General features: G+C 45.3%; 1 protein-coding gene across 17 annotated transcripts in view; it reads left to right on the plus strand.

Annotated features, from left to right (window-relative positions):
• LOC110364635 (uncharacterized) overlaps positions 1-15,395 on the plus strand; it is a 94,922-nt gene that overhangs the window by 22,619 nt on the left and 56,908 nt on the right. For 3 of the 17 annotated variants that reach the window (XM_065038804.1, XM_065038807.1, XM_065038803.1), the window contains one exon: positions 8,644-8,821. The exons of the other annotated variants lie outside the window; for them this stretch is intronic. The gene's annotated coding sequence lies outside the window, so the exon portion shown is untranslated. The remainder of the gene's footprint in view (positions 1-8,643; positions 8,822-15,395) is intronic. 17 annotated transcript variants of the gene reach the window in all.

Below are 15,395 nucleotides of genomic sequence, written 5' to 3' on the forward strand. Positions count from 1 at the left end.
TGTGGCAAGGGGGACAGCAAACAGTCCATGCACAGAATGTCAGCGAATAAACGTCAGTCTTGGTCCTGCTCCCCTCACGGAGCCTCTTCAACCCAAGCTGCACAGTCCTGTAGCACAGAATGTGTTTTCTTCCTAAAGCAGATCAAAGATCACCTTTCAAAACCTGTCCTGGGGAGCTCTGCGCCACCTCACGTCGCTCTGGGCAGGAGTTTTAGACTCCCCAATATCTGGATGTAGCAGAGTGTGCTCCTACGAGTTACACGCAGTTTTCAATAGCAGAACCACGACGAAAATTACGGTTTTTAATTTTTTTTTTTCCGATTTAAAACCCAAAACCCGCATTTGAATGGAGCGGGGGACGCGGCCCCGGGCGCGCACCCTGCGGGCGGCAGCGCCTCCTGCTGGCCCCGCCGCGCCACCACCCGCCGCCGGTCCCGCCGCAGCGGGGCCGGGACAGCGGGGGATCTGCCTCAAATCCCATCTATCTATTGCTCTAAAATCACCAGCCTCTCTCATTCCTCTTCACATCCTTTGCCTTCCTCTGGCAACTCAGCCATCCTGACACTTACTATAGTAATGCTGGTGATTCCCAGGTTTGCTATCCATTAATTGATCCTTGAGGGAAAACTACAAAGGTGGTTAATATTTTCATTTAATAGACTATTATGGAACCAAGCAATATAATGAAGGAAAGAAGGGGCTTGCAATATTTTTGTCGATAGGGTTATCAAGTTGTGAAGTAAACATTCACTTGGTAGAAAATTCACGTTATTTGATGAGCTGCGCCAGTCAGACTGACATTGTATTTTCATCTTGAACAAGCCCAGCTTCAAAGTCCACAGATGGACCTGCTTTACATATTAAAGAGCCTTCTGTTATCAAAGTGCCATTTCCCCCGTAGGTTCTTACATAGTATATCGTAGATAAAACAAGTGTATGGATATTTGTAACCGCTTTCTAACCTGGAAGCTTCTTTGCAGTTAGTTTTGCAGTGATGCACATCCTGGGGCAAGACCATTTGGGTTTGGTTATTTTCTCATTGCAGAGTATGCTGGGAAACTACTGAAAGAAGTGTTATCCAGCTGTAGCACTAGATCTTTAGATCCTGCTAAACATATGGTATTATTTTATTGGTAATGACAGACAGGTAAGAAACTATCCCTGCTTGAGCGAGTGCTATTTCATTTCAGTTACTAGAAGAAAGCCTGAGTTTTCAGTCCCATAAAGATCACCTCTAAACTGACTCCAGGATCAAAACATTTAAAATATATCCTTACAGGCCTGAATTTTGCTGTTCTTCCAGGTCTGACCTATTCTTCCGCTGTTTTTCATTGTCTGCCAAGTCGTTCTCTGTTAGCCCATTAACCTTTGAGAGATTAGGAGGGCACAATATTGTTATTCCTGTCTGGTGTTCAACTGTTTCCTAAGTGTTTTACGAGCATGTGCCTACAATTATTCCAGTTTTATGCTTTATGAACAGCAAAACTTTGATACGCATGCATTTCCGCTCTGCAAAGGATTGTTCATGTTTCCTGTTCCTCGCTCTTTCTACACATGTTGAGCTCAAATTCTGTGTTCAAATCCTCAACCGCCCTTCAGAGGAGCAAAGACCAGGGAGCGAGGAGGAGCCCCCTTAAAGAAATAACCTTATTTCCTGGCTTAAACATGTGATTTACGTGGAACTACAACTGACTTCAAATTCCAAGCAAACAGCCCAGAAACCATAATGGGCTCCCATTCTGACAGGGACAATGAAACTTGCATCACACCGTTGGCATCTGTCGTGCTGTTTCCATTTCCACTGAGTAATTGCCGGAACGCTGGGCCTGGCAACGCCGCCTCTGTCTCCAAATGCAGCTCGGGAATCGCTGGACTACAAAGGAGGTCAGGAGGGACTGAGCTTCTCCAACTGTCTGAGCAAATAGTCTGCTCCTTTGTTTCCTTCCACGCTCTTTAGGTTTTTTTTAAGCACATTTACTTGCTTTGCATCAGGAACTTGCATGACAGATCAGTCTGCACAGCGTGTGTGAGGCTGTTGGGATGGCTGGATCCCCTGACAACTGCATCCGCCTGGTTTTCTCTTTTTAAGAGTGTCCAGAATTTGCTGTGCCTCAACTGCTGGCCTACCTATTAAAGCTGCTTTTCAGAAAAGGCATTGCAAGTCTGTAAAATCACAGAATCCTCTAAGCTACTTAATTTCTACAGTACGTATGATCCGGATGTTATTTCTAGCATCTCCACTTAATGGCCAAAATGGGAATGAGGACAGAACACCTCGTTTTCTTTTCTGTTCTCTCCCAGAGAGCGGCTCTCAGTCCCAGTTCGGCTTTTTGAGTCCTGTCCCAGCTCTCCGCTAAACAAACGAGAGGCATTCATCCAGTTGCCAGTTAATATACTGCCTTTGCACATTCCTTCTGCCCTTTGAGCCCGATTTCTCTCTCCTTGGGTAGATTTCCAATGTGAGAGTTGCACACTTTGCTTCAGCAACTCTTCCCACCCAGGTGAGTTCCTCTGCCAGGTGCAGATGAGTGGTCCTTAATACTTATACAAACATTTCCACTCAATTTTCCCTACCCAAAACAGAAACAAGGTTCCGTATCATAGCCGAACTACCTGCTGTAATCTGTATTTTGAACACCACACTCCGCTCCATAAAATCAAAGGAGACAAACACGTAAAATAGAAGCTGGAGTTCCTGGCGTGGCTGTGAAGGGCCCTTTCACACATCCTTGCCATGGCAACATCCAGTTCTCAGAACTGGAGCGTTCCCTTGACTGGGCATGAAACAAAGCGCTGCCCAGAAAAGACGTTTTGTCCCCGTTGGTGCTGTCCCTGAACAAGAAGCCACCGTTACAGAAAGCAAGTTTAGTTGTTTCTGCCTCCCGTTAAGCAGCAGCAGATTCTGGGCACTTGACGTTGATGGGTGCATGAACCGTCTGTGATAAAATGTAATGAGTGCCTATGAAACGTTTTAATTTGGCTTCGTTTCCCTGGAAGGATTAAAAGAGAAAGGAGATGCTTCGTTTCCCAGGAAACCTGGGCTAGAGGGTAATAACATGATCTGTCAAACTGTGAAAAATACTGAGGAAAAACTGGTTATCAAAACTGTTGCTCAAGGTTTAATTAGAAGGAATTCGGCTACGTATGATGGCTAAGGCGGTTTTGAGCTAATCTGGCTGGGTCAGCATGGAAAATGAGCTGTGGAACTAGTTCTATGGTGAGTCACGGGGGTCCGGAACAGCTGGACCGGGATAAACTTATTTGGCCTAGGCCTAAGAGTCTCCGCTCCGGATTACAGTGGCTGTTTTTCCAGAGCTTCTGGCTTTTGTGTGTTCATTAATTCTGGGCTCAGGACGCTTCTCAGGTCTGTGCGGCACGTACCACAGACAGCCTGAGGCCCGGCGTCAGAGTGGAGATCGTCTGCAGAGCCCAGGCTGCCGGGGTGATCCCAGAACTTCAGCTCTCGAGTACTTGTCCCAGCTCAGCCTTGTGCTTTGCTCCCGTGTAAATCTGTTCTTCTCTTTAGGGAATTAAAATCTCATGCATTAAAAAAGGGTCTAAAAGTCACTTATTTCATAGTGGTCTGGGACTGTTTATTAGAGAAAGCCTATTGAAAAAAACCTCTCTGCTGATCTCTGCGTGCCACGATGTATAGGAGGGTGTGCAGTTCTGCTCTTTGCCTAGAAAGCAAGAGGGTTCCTCTGCTGTGTCTCAACAGCAGAAATGGAGGGCAGTGTGTGGTGCTGCACACATTGCCAGGCGCTCGGGGAATGCCCTGGGGCGACTGTAATTTCCTTCAGTCAGCACCGGGGTCCCAAAGGCCCCGACTCGCAGTCTGCATCACAGGACGGAACGCGCCGTTGCCGCCGTCTTCATCTGAAAAACTGCGTGAGCCAAGTAGGAAAAGGAAACTGTTCCAAAGGGCAACAGAAGAAAAGAAAGTTACTTAAATTCAAAGCGTATGCCTCAGGATCAAGGAAGTTTACTAGACAAGTTTTAAACTACACATTTCTGTGGTCCTTCAAAAATGCGTCAAGACTGGAATGTGAAATAAGAGAAGTGAGTGGTGAAACGTGCCACATATTTTCGGCATTTCACTTCACTGACATAAAGGACAGTGGTGATTTGTAGCATGATGAGACACAAGGGCTCTGCCTGTGAGTTCTGGGAGCTGGGGCGGCTCCTGGGGGATGAATGAGCCGTGTATGGCCCAACGTGCGCCCACCAACAGATCTGGCGTCAGTTCAGATCCTCCTCTGCCTGCTGTCGTCATGGTGGCTTTCAATTAAGAATTATAGCTGTACAGACAATATCTTGGAGTTAAAACGCTACATCATTAGTAGCATCTAGTTAGTGTTGGGTCTGGGGGACCACCAAGCTGCCTGCTGTACCCGTACTACGACATGGGATTATTCTCTTGGCACAGAAAAACTCTGCCTGTGTTGTATCAGTAAAATATTTGGACACGGAGTTCAGTTATCTAAGAGAAGTTTTCTGTTGCAAGGAATCCTCAATCCAATGAGTAAATTACTTTATTAGTTTTTGGGAAGATTTCTCTGCTATTTAGTCTGTTCTACAGGCTAAGTTGAATGTGCTCAAATCTATAATCACTGCTTATTGTATGCCTAGGTATACCGAACTTCGCTGAGTTGGGTTTTTTTACTAGCTGGCTTTTAAAGATGGTTAAAATTCCCATAGTGTGAGGATTCACTTATTTCTGAAATCAAAGAGACTGCAGAGTGGGTGAAAATGTGGGGCATAAAGAGATACACAGTGATGGGAGGGGGAAATACGACTGCACAGACCATATCGGCACATGGACACGGCACATGAAACCGGAGAGTGTGCGGGACGTCAGGGGAAAGAAGGCTAAGGATAACAGACATGAAACGGAACTTGAAGGAAATGTATTGATGCGATCGTACTGTGGGACCGTGCACAACAAGAGGAGGTTTCTGTCGGCAGCGCTGCTGATCCCAGCCCCAGCTGCTGCTGCTGCCTGGAGAGTCGCCAGTGTTTTAAATAGACTTCTGCATTTTCCCAGGTCTCAGATGTAATAGAAAAGGCCATTAAGAAGGGCAGAGGGTGCAGTGGTTAAGGAGAATGGGGAAGAAGGTATTGCAGTTCCATTACTGTCTGTGGAGCGGAGAGGGGGATTTGAGAGAGCCAGTTCTAGTGTTTCAATCTGTGTGTGTCGAGATGAGCCAAACGACAGGACCCTTTGAAATCGTCCCACAGCCAAACAGTTCGGGCCGTCCTTGATTTCCACTATTCTCACTCTACATTTTCTTTTCCTGTTCTTCTTAAAACAAACATTGCTGAATTCCAGGAGGCTCATACTAGGAAAGTGCTGCCCCTATTCTTACACTTGCATTCTCAAGCTGTTTCCTTCGGCCCTTACTGGCAGCCACTGATAAAAGTAGACGGACCATTGGTACGGCCAGAACCTGTTTCTATATCTGTCATTTCTTTCAAGTCAGTTCTGAGAATTTCACTACTCTGCACAACGTCTGAAACAATATTAGACCCTGCTCTGTACTCTTCCTATTTCTACTTTCAGTTTGGAAAAAACAAACCCGAGTCTATTCGTTTGCGTGGTGTGTGCACCACTGGAGCTCAAGAAGTGTCTCCCTTGAGCAGGAAGCTGGTTCCAAAGAGCCTGCACCACGGCCAGGAAAGCCTCCAGAAACATACGCTGTGCTGTGATCCAAGCACGTTCATCATTCAGACTCTGAGGAGCTTGGAAAGGGCCGAATCTCTTTGGGTTGAGTCAGCGAGGAAAGTCGATCAAATAGAAAAGGAAGAAGCGCTTCAGCATTTCAGAAATTCGTTTTTTGTGGTCAAAAAGCTACTAAAAATGTAGTAGAAATAAAAACAATATTTATGTTGATAAATATATATTAAAAGTTTGGAAGTACAAGAAACTGAAAAAGCAAGTAGAAGTACCATATTTTTTTCCAGAATAGTGATGCTCTGAGCTCATCTATATCAAGGAACAGAACCCGACAAGAGCATCACTCCATTAGCAGGTGTAATAGTCACCAAAAATTGACATGTTTAGGAAGTTTTGCTGTTATGCATTTTGGCGATAAAGCAGGTAATATACCTGTGGAACTAGCCATAACTGTTATTTAGCAATTTTACCAAAAAAATCACAATCACCATCACTTCTCACAGTGGCGCTTTTGTCATCAAATCCTATGGGCTTATAAAAAAGTTTCAAACCAAATACAAACCATCTCATTTAGTCCCACAGAAGCGGGAAAAGCAGGGACTAGATATTCAAACACCACACTAGAGGGCACTTGAGCTGTTTTTTCTGGAGTAGGTAAAGGTCAGAACAGCAGGATCCTTCCTCAGGAGCAGCACTGGACACAATTAACACAGGAATTAGTGGGATTTATCAGTATCAGGTTGGTAGAACTATTAGTTAATTTTCCCCAGCAACCTACTGTGTAAACTTCCAGGTTTAAGCTTTACTTATGGGTAATGTAAGCTATTAGGAGTAAATAATATAAGATTACTGATCGATGGTAATAGAGTTTTGTTAGCAGCTCAGCCCTATTGGGCTGCTTCCTGCTTCTAGATCTCGTTCATCTTTATAACCTGCTCCTTCCCATTGTGCCCCTGCAGATCTTTCTTGGAACAGTTTGTGTTGAAGGGACCTTCCCAGCTCCCCAGTGCCCCCCCTGCCATGAGCAGGGACATCTTCACCAGCTCAGGTTGCTCAGAGCCCCGTCCAGCCTGGCCTGGGATGTCTCCAGGGATGGTTCATCTACCACCTCTCTGGCCAACCCGGGCCAGGCTCTCACCACCCTTTAACTCAGTTTTCCTGCACTGTGGACTGTTCTCATCCCCGAACCTTCTCACCCTCATTACTGTTTTCCCCTCTCATTTAACCCTCTGCTCTTGTTCTGATTCGTGTCTCCAGCTGCGTTTGCCGGGGTTGCTTTCTTGTGTCCTGTTCCTCAGACCCATCTGCAGCCACTCCCATGCGCTCAGCTCAGCTGCGGTGGCTGAAGGATGCTGTCCGTAGGGACGGGGACTTAGAGCCAACCAAAGGCTCATCTCATTTTTTCAGTTCCCAGCTGCACAGGGTTCCACATAAGCCCAGGGTCACACAAACACATGAAAAAGCAGCTTTCTGATCAGAGAGGGGTGCAAGAGCCGCACTGGGAGCCACATAAATTGTCTTGGCTGGCTACGTTTAGCTAGTTGGCTGCCATTTTGCCCTTATTAAGTTAAATAATTTAAAGCTGGGAAAAGTCACTTTTAAAAAAAAAATATTGCTGACCTATAACTTTTGGCTTTTTGTGCTTGAATATCAAGTCACAGTGGGAGTTTTCCTGTTCGCAGTAGCTTGAGGTAGGACACGTTACCTGCCAGCCCGACGTACACACACCGTGTTTTCTGCAGCCGGGCAGAGCTGTGCGGAGGATCCAGCTTTGCTGTTGGACAAGTCCTCACAGGATCAGTGAGCCAGCCCGGATCTCTGTGCATTCCATTCAAATGCAAGGTGTGCGCTTTTGATCCGGGTCCAGCAGCAATCGAGGCACGAGGGGAAATGAGAGGAATGAGAGAACCCCCATCCCTTTCCCTGTGGACGAGGAAAGAGGGAGAAGTGTCTTGTGGCAAATACTGGGTTTGATCTTTAAGCTGCTATTGGGTTATGCTTGAAAGTTGTTCATGAGATTAGTGCAAAAACCTGAGTGGAATAAAGTGGCTGTGTCCCCGTGTCTACTTTATGTTCATCTGATCTGTTGTTTTCCAGGTATATCCTGTGTACCTGTCTCATAAGAGCACACTAGTAGAAACCCTGACCACCCGAATCCTCCAACTTTTATTTCCTTTTGTAAACCTCCTCTTTGAGGTATCTTGCAGGGTATTTTTGCGGTTTGCGCTTGTGTGGGAATGATCATCATCACACGTGCAGCATTGGAAATAAATGGCCAGATAAGGTCTGTAGTGGCAAATTTGGGAGATGCAAACTGAGCAGAAAGTGCTTCCGGGAAGGAGGCGAATGTACAGCGTGTTGTGGAGAGGTGACAACTGCGAGATGAACGTGACACCAGCACTTGCACAGCCTGTTCTGGGTTCTGCTCCCCCAGAAAGGTGGGGACCACTAGGGGACAATCCAGACCAACTTTCAGCTCTCTTATCCCTCCTCGAGTTGTAAACATGAGATAATTCCAGGATATCTCCTGCATATGCCCTACATATGTCTCAAATCTTTACACCGTGAACTCTGCAAACAAATGCTGCAAAGAATAATATTAAAGTGCATCCCAGATGGAGCCGTATCAGGCTCAGAATGTAGGCAAAAGATATACAGGCGACAAAAGCAGGATGAATACCGAAACTCGCTTCTTTCATAGCAGCATGAGCAGAAAGCTGCTTTCTGTGTTTGTTTAGCTGCCTTGTTTCGGTTGCTCAGAAATGTAGGAAGCCTTAATCCATTTCCTTGATTCTTGGTTGGCGGCTGGATGCCTTTTCTGCGGGTCTCTTCTGCATTTCCAGGCTGGGTATGTCACTTCCATGGGTGCTTTGTGGAAGGTGGTGATTCAGAATGCCTTTGAAAATTGTGCTTGAAATCACAAGGTTTCTCTTCCTTCTGATGTCGCCTTATATCTGGTTTTCTTTCAGACTTTCCCAGGTCCTTGAGAATTAAGCACTTGTGGCTATCTTGCTGGACCTGAGATGTTATGGGAGAGTCACTCTTCCCAAATCACCAGTTTGTCTTTGCACCCACGTTTCCATAGGGTGTTGATGTGCCCGCCTGTTGTGCTTCACCGGCGTGTCCTGGTACAGTCAGTGGATACAGGTCAGTCTTTGTTCTGACTCAATACGCCGGTTTAACGCTTGTAAGGTGAAGATGATCTTGTTAGTGGTGAAAATGGGACCATCACCAGCCCTTCCTGACCCGTCTATACAACTGGTGCCCGCCAGCTTCTCTTGATCCCGCACAGGGAAGGACACGCAAATCCCAGCAAAATTACTGAACATTTCCAATTCTTTTTCTGAGCGATAACTTGGGTGTTGGGTTTTGGTGACTCTGCGCTGAATTCGGATATTTGAAGTACTTTTGGTCCTATATTATCAGTGAAACTGTCACCTAACATTTAAATGTGTGTTGTGTTTTGCCTGATAAACCTGATAATTTGCAGCTTCCCTACAACGACACTTGGTATAGCAAATGTTTTTAAAACGGTATCATGTTTTGTAGGTTTTGTTTCTTTCAGGATAACAAAACCCTGCTGTGTTTGCAGCGTTTAGGGCTTCTTGCTCTTTAAAAGAGTTGCGCGCTATTTACTAAGGATATACCCTGCAGTGTGAGCAGCGCCGCGGTAAAAAGAACCATACGGCTGAATTAAGATCCTCCGAGGAGCAAAAGGGCTGTAAGCAGTTCAGGTCTCTGCATCGAGCTGTTCAAGTTGAACCTCCAAGTTTCTAATCAAAAGCTGGAACCAGATGGAAGTAAAATGTGAGGAGTAATACAAAAAATATGTTGCAGAGGAGATCAAATGGAAGAAAGAAAATGAAAACGTTCTCGACTGGCTGCAGAGTTCCTGCAGAAGCAGCTTTGTAGGACTAACCCTGTTCATCCTTCAGCTTGATTTTGTCCCCAGGTGAAACAAAGCGGAGCCTTGTGGAGCTGGGGGTGTGCGTTGCAGCTCTCGCCGCCATGGAAAAGCTCCGTTTATTTCAGGTTACTAAATTAGATTTAGGAAACTGTCAGGCTGTGTGTGATCTCTGAAGGTTCTCTGTGCAGCACCCAGCTGAAAAACACCAAGAGCAAGTGTCTCCTCTGCTGGTAAAACCTTCTCATTTCTTTCAGTCGGAGGTAACGGGGTGAATTCTGTGCCCTCATGTGGAAGAGTGAGAAGGGTTTGAAGCCTCGTGGTCCGAAGATCCAACAATTTGAGAAGGAGAAGGGAAAATAAATAATGAAATGACTCTAACAAGCAAGATGTGCCCTTATTCAGAGCACAGGAATACCGTTCTTTCCTTCTTTGGGGAATATACGGGCAGAAAAATGAACTGGGAGACAATAACATAAGAGCGTTGTCAAAGTATTCCAAAAAATAACTGAGACTTGTGCAGATGCCAAGTCTAACTTGGGCTGATTCTCTTTTAGGAATTTTGTAGAGCGATTTTCTGAATTCTATTAATATAACAAGCAAATGTACTTTAGATGCTCTGGGTCCACATTGTGGGAAGTGAAGGTGACTTCTTGGTGATTTTTCAGATGCCAGGAGCATGTATGCTTTTGAAATGCAAACGGAAATGTTATCTCCAAATTAAGACAGTTAAATGTCAAGGGAAAGGGGGATGAGAAGAATAGGCAGCAAATGTGGAACCAAATTTCAACTGTGATAGTAATATAATGATAATATTTGCGGGTTTTTTGGACTACATGCCGCAGTAGTGGGCAGTAATATTGTCCCAAAGTAGTTGGTGAAAGGAAATGAGTAGAGGTCCAAGCTGGGTTTAAGTCTTGGGAACTGAGAAGGGAAAGGAGCTGAGCAGTTGGGGAACTGGAGCTTCTGCATGTGCTGCCTCATCGGGTCTTGTTGCCAGAAATATTTTGGTAGAAGGGTTTTATCGTTTTGCTTTCTGTCTGTTCACATGGAACAACTTCTGGCCTGAGCTGCTGTCAGAGCTCAGTCTCTAAAATACCTGAGACGCTAAAGGAGCTGTTAGTATTACTACAGAATTATCATTTGTGATGGATATAAACTCTGCCCCAACCATGATACACTGCGTCACACCTGACTGCGCAAAAGGAGCTGTGGTTGCTCTTCAGCTCTTCCAGCGTAACTCTGCAGTGAATGGGAAGCAAATCTGTTGCAAAATCCGTAAGTAAAATGTGAGTGCAGGTAGAAATGTTTGAGGAGGCAAAAGTACTTTGGTGTGAGGCTGGTTCCACCTGGAATCCAAAACCAGCTGCTCACCCAGTTCCATTTTTGCCTAGAAACAGTGACGGTGTCCACCCAGTGCCTCCCTGTGGTGGTTTCCATCGCAGTGCTCTCCCTCTTCATCTCTTTTCTTTGCCATGGAAGCTGTTGGACACAGGGGAGCAGTTGCTCCTCCCACCCTGCTGGTTACGCTGTGGCTGCTGCAGCGTCGAAAAGGTGCTAAAACCATTTTCCTGCTTCCACTTTCATGCTGCGTTTGCACTTTGCAGCTCCCGGTCTCTTACGTCTGTGTTTGATCACCCAATGAGGAGCACGGTCTTTATAGCTAAATAGCTCCTAAGGACTCCTGAAGCCTAAAATCCAGCAGGTGAGGAGGGAACGTGTTTGGAGAGAGGGTTAAGGGGCAGCTTCCTTCCCCCGTCTCCCCATGCACCTCCCTTATTCTTCTGGTTTCCATTTCTGCACTGTCACGATATTTGGATTACACAGAGCTGAACCAAGAGGTCGATGTTGATAACAAGCACATTTGCTGGATGCTCAGGTTTTTTGGCCTGAAATCTCTCTGGACTATCACTCTGTGAACAGGTCATTGTAACACACATGATTAAACATCTTGCTGGAACCCTACTTGCTGTTGTAGGCAAACCACGGGCTCATCTCTCAGGAGCGTTGTTTGGTGCAGGACTTTGTCTAAACATTTTTCCCACTGGATCTAATCCAGTCTGGGATCGCAACTGTCGTGAGAATGCAACGAATCATTCTGGGAAGTATCTAAATTTGCCCCCATTGGTCAAGGCGATGTTTATGCACATGACAGGAGAGGGTACTCTTGGACCCTGGTAGTCGTATGTGCTAAAAAAATACCAGAGCTCCCCGCTTTTTCACGTGAGTAAACCACAGAACTACTGTTTGCTAGTTTGAACAACTCCTGATTTGAACATCGTTGGAAAACAGCCAGGAAAGCGACTGGAGTCAGCCCAGGAACCTTTTTTTTTCCAATCCTCAGAGCCACTTTATTCAAACAAACAAACAAAAGCCTCACAAAAAAGCCTTTTCAAAAATGCACGTTTTCTTTGAAAGGGTATTTTAGAGCTTTACAATGACTGCTTGAGATGTGGTATTTACGTGAAGACTCCAGGAGGGAACTGTCAAACATAAATGCTGTAAGTTTATGCATTTTTACTCATTTTCAGTCCAGCATAAATGATTCATTTCCTATAGAGTAACTTCCTTACATCTATGAGATATTGGAAAACGCTCAGCCTTGCAAAGAGGTCCAATATATTTAGCAGTTTCCCAGTGGAGGGGATTGCACAGTGCTCCTATAAACAGGGCAAATGACCGAGGAAATCTGCTGTTTCCATGGGTTGCTCTGAAAACTCCGGAGCGGTGATTTTGTCTCCAACTGTAACTGATGCTCAAGTGGCAAAATACAGCATTTAACAGACACACCTGAGGGACAGACAGGAGGTACCTGGATGGCAGATGCTCTGTTGGGCAACGACCGAACCGTGTTAGCAGCAGCTTCGGTGGGTAAAATGCATTTATTCCTCCATCTCCTATACCATAGGCAGCTGAACTGGGGCCTGGTTGCTCCTGCCTCCAGCGGCTGTTTCAGTTTGGGGTGTTGACAGGGAAGATCCTTTAGGTAAGAAATCACACGTGTTCTGCAGTCCCAGATTGACTGACCGGGCCCTGCTGTGCGTGGTCACCTGCCTGGTGAGCGAGCTACGGCATCTTCCGTGGGCGTGTTCAATACATGATTAATCAGTATGATTAATAAGGTATGTGAGAGCTTGAGAAACAAACAGCAAAATAGAAAGGGGAGGTTTATGGGATTAGGTGCGAAGTAGGTGAGTATTGTGAAAAATGGGCAAAAATAGAATGAGAGCTGCTGCTGTTGAGGGACATTTAAAACAGTATTAGTAAGCTAGATCCTGAGTGCAAAAAACAAGTAGTGCATGAAAAGAAAAGATAAATAAGGAGAGGATGGAGAAAATTCACTAAAACAGAGTGGAAACATGCAAACTGCAAGACAGCCTGTTTGACTTTTAATACAGTTGTTTCCTAAATGCGTCAGCACTGTTAAAAGAGGCAGCAGGTTGTAAGTAAATACAGGGCGATGCTAAGTGACAATGTTAAATCATCTTTGATGCCTGAACGTAAGATCCTGTGAGGAGCAGTTAACAGACACCAGAATGTGGTGTGAGATCAACGGTAGCGTGTGCTCTGTCCGGAGAGTGACAGCTTGTTATGAACACAGGGAATAAACTCTTCCGATAAACATCGTTTTTCAGCCTAGTGCTGAAGAACCTCGGAATAGTTCCAGTTTGCAAAATCTCGTTTATTAATTTGATTACGCGCGTTTGCCCTTGTGTAGCTTTGATGTTCAAGTCAGTGTTTAAGCCTTGCTGTGGGTGACAGCTGTATTGGGAGTTATTAATCGCTGGATGACTCATCTGTTCACATGCATTAGACAATATCTAAACAGTTGGATAAAGTTGGAGATGACCTGTGCTTAGGGAAGACGGGATAAATATTATCTGTTTCAATTTGTCCCAAATTCGTTGTAGATTAGACAGTCTGTATGTCAAATTTTCACAGAATCCCAGAATGTCAGGGGTTGAAGGGCCCTGGAAAGCTCATCCAGTGCAATCCCCCCATGGAGCAGGAACACCCAGATGAGGTTACACAGGAAGGTGTCCAGGTGGGCTGGAATGTCTGCACAGAAGGAGACTCCACAACCCCCTGGGCAGCCTGGGCCAGGCTCCGGCACCCTCACCCCAACAAGTTTCTTCTCAGATTTAAGTGGAACCTCTTGTGTTCCAGTTTGAACCCATTGCCCCTTGTCCTGTCACTGGTTGTCACCAGAAGAGCCTGGCTCCATCCTCCTGACACTCCCCCTTTAGATATCTGTAAACATGAATGAGTCCCCCCTCAGACTCCTGTTCTCCAGCTCCAGAGCCCCAGCTCCCTCCTGCGATGTACAACTGTAATTTTCCTTGGGCCACTCTCTTCCTCCTGCTGGAAATTGTGACCAGAGAAACTGCTTCAACTCAGGACACAGCAGAAAGCCTTGACCTCGTTCAGAAACTTTATCGCCACAGTTCCTCCGCTTGGGGGAATTCGTCCACAGTTGTGTGTAGTAACTCTAACATTGTAATTGGCAAATACCTCTGCAAGAGATACAGGTTGGGAGGCTGTTGGGAGTGGTGTTAGTGCTGAACTGTTCTGCATTTAGCATCTAATAACTTGCTTCGGTCAGACATCTGAAAAGTTGTTTGCTTCAGACTAACAATAGCCCTTGCGAACTTTGTTGTGTTTGGCTTCAGGGATCCGCTTTGGGAGGCGCTTGGAAAGGAACCTGGGGAGCTCTGCTGCTCCTGCAGTGGGAGGACTGGGCTGCCACCGCCAGCCGGTAAACAGGCCAGTTCAGAGTGGCCCTTTCCCAGCCTTCCCTATGTTACATCCTCAATTTCTTTCTGCGATACTAAAATCTTTTTGCTCTCCTTGTCTACTCTGATTTCTGTTCTTAGAAGGAGGACAAGGGACTTTTCATACACTTTCTACACTCTGGTCACCTTCCATTCATCTCAGCTGGTTACACACAGCTGTTGCGATTCAGAATATTTTTAACCCAAGCCTCTAGTTTTACTGTTTACTAAACAATATTTATGGCTAAAATTTCTTATAATCATTGTCAGTTGACGTAAAAGCTATTGAAAAATTTGTAGAAAATATGTCTGCTCAGTTTTTTACTGCCATAATAGGAAATTGTTTTTCATGGCTTTCCAAAAAGTATTTGTAACTTTGTGTGAGAAGACGGAATAAAAACTTGGATCTTACAGTTATAATTTGACATATTTGATATTGTCTAGTGAACTGCACACACTCTTTTGTTATTTACCTATTCAGCAGCTCTTTCCTATGTTCAACGCACTCCCCCCACTTAAAATGTCATCGCATGGTGTCTAAAGACTCACAGTCTTTGGAAATTTGAGTTGCAGTCTGTGTGAATAACCTGGAACCACAGCAATAATTTCTAGTTGGTGACATCAACACTTTCCCCCCCATTTCTTTACTGTGCATCGAGTCAATACAAAATGGATCTGAATAGAGCTCGAGTGTTACTGCGACATATCAAACTGAATATTGGAATTAGTACACAGTTTAACTCCTAAATCAGACAAGTTCTGTTTTAATTAGAACCTCGTTTTGCTATTTATTGGACAACAGATCTCACAAGGGAATTGTTGTGCACGTTCCATCCTTCCTGCCACAGCTTCACTTCTTCTCAGAGTTGGATTCTGTGCAGCAGAATTGGAATCTAACCAAATGAAATGATTCCAGAGGGAAAAGGAAAACAGAGCAAAATCCCCAGAGGATGCACATGAGCGGCAGCAACAGCAGATGAGCTTTTCATAGAAATGCCGAGAGCATCTGCGCTGTGTTAATCAGAGGCTAAAGGTATTACCTGGG

Source organism: Columba livia, chromosome 22 (assembly GCF_036013475.1).
Source record: "Columba livia isolate bColLiv1 breed racing homer chromosome 22, bColLiv1.pat.W.v2, whole genome shotgun sequence".
NCBI classification, from domain to species: Eukaryota; Metazoa; Chordata; class Aves; order Columbiformes; family Columbidae; genus Columba; species Columba livia.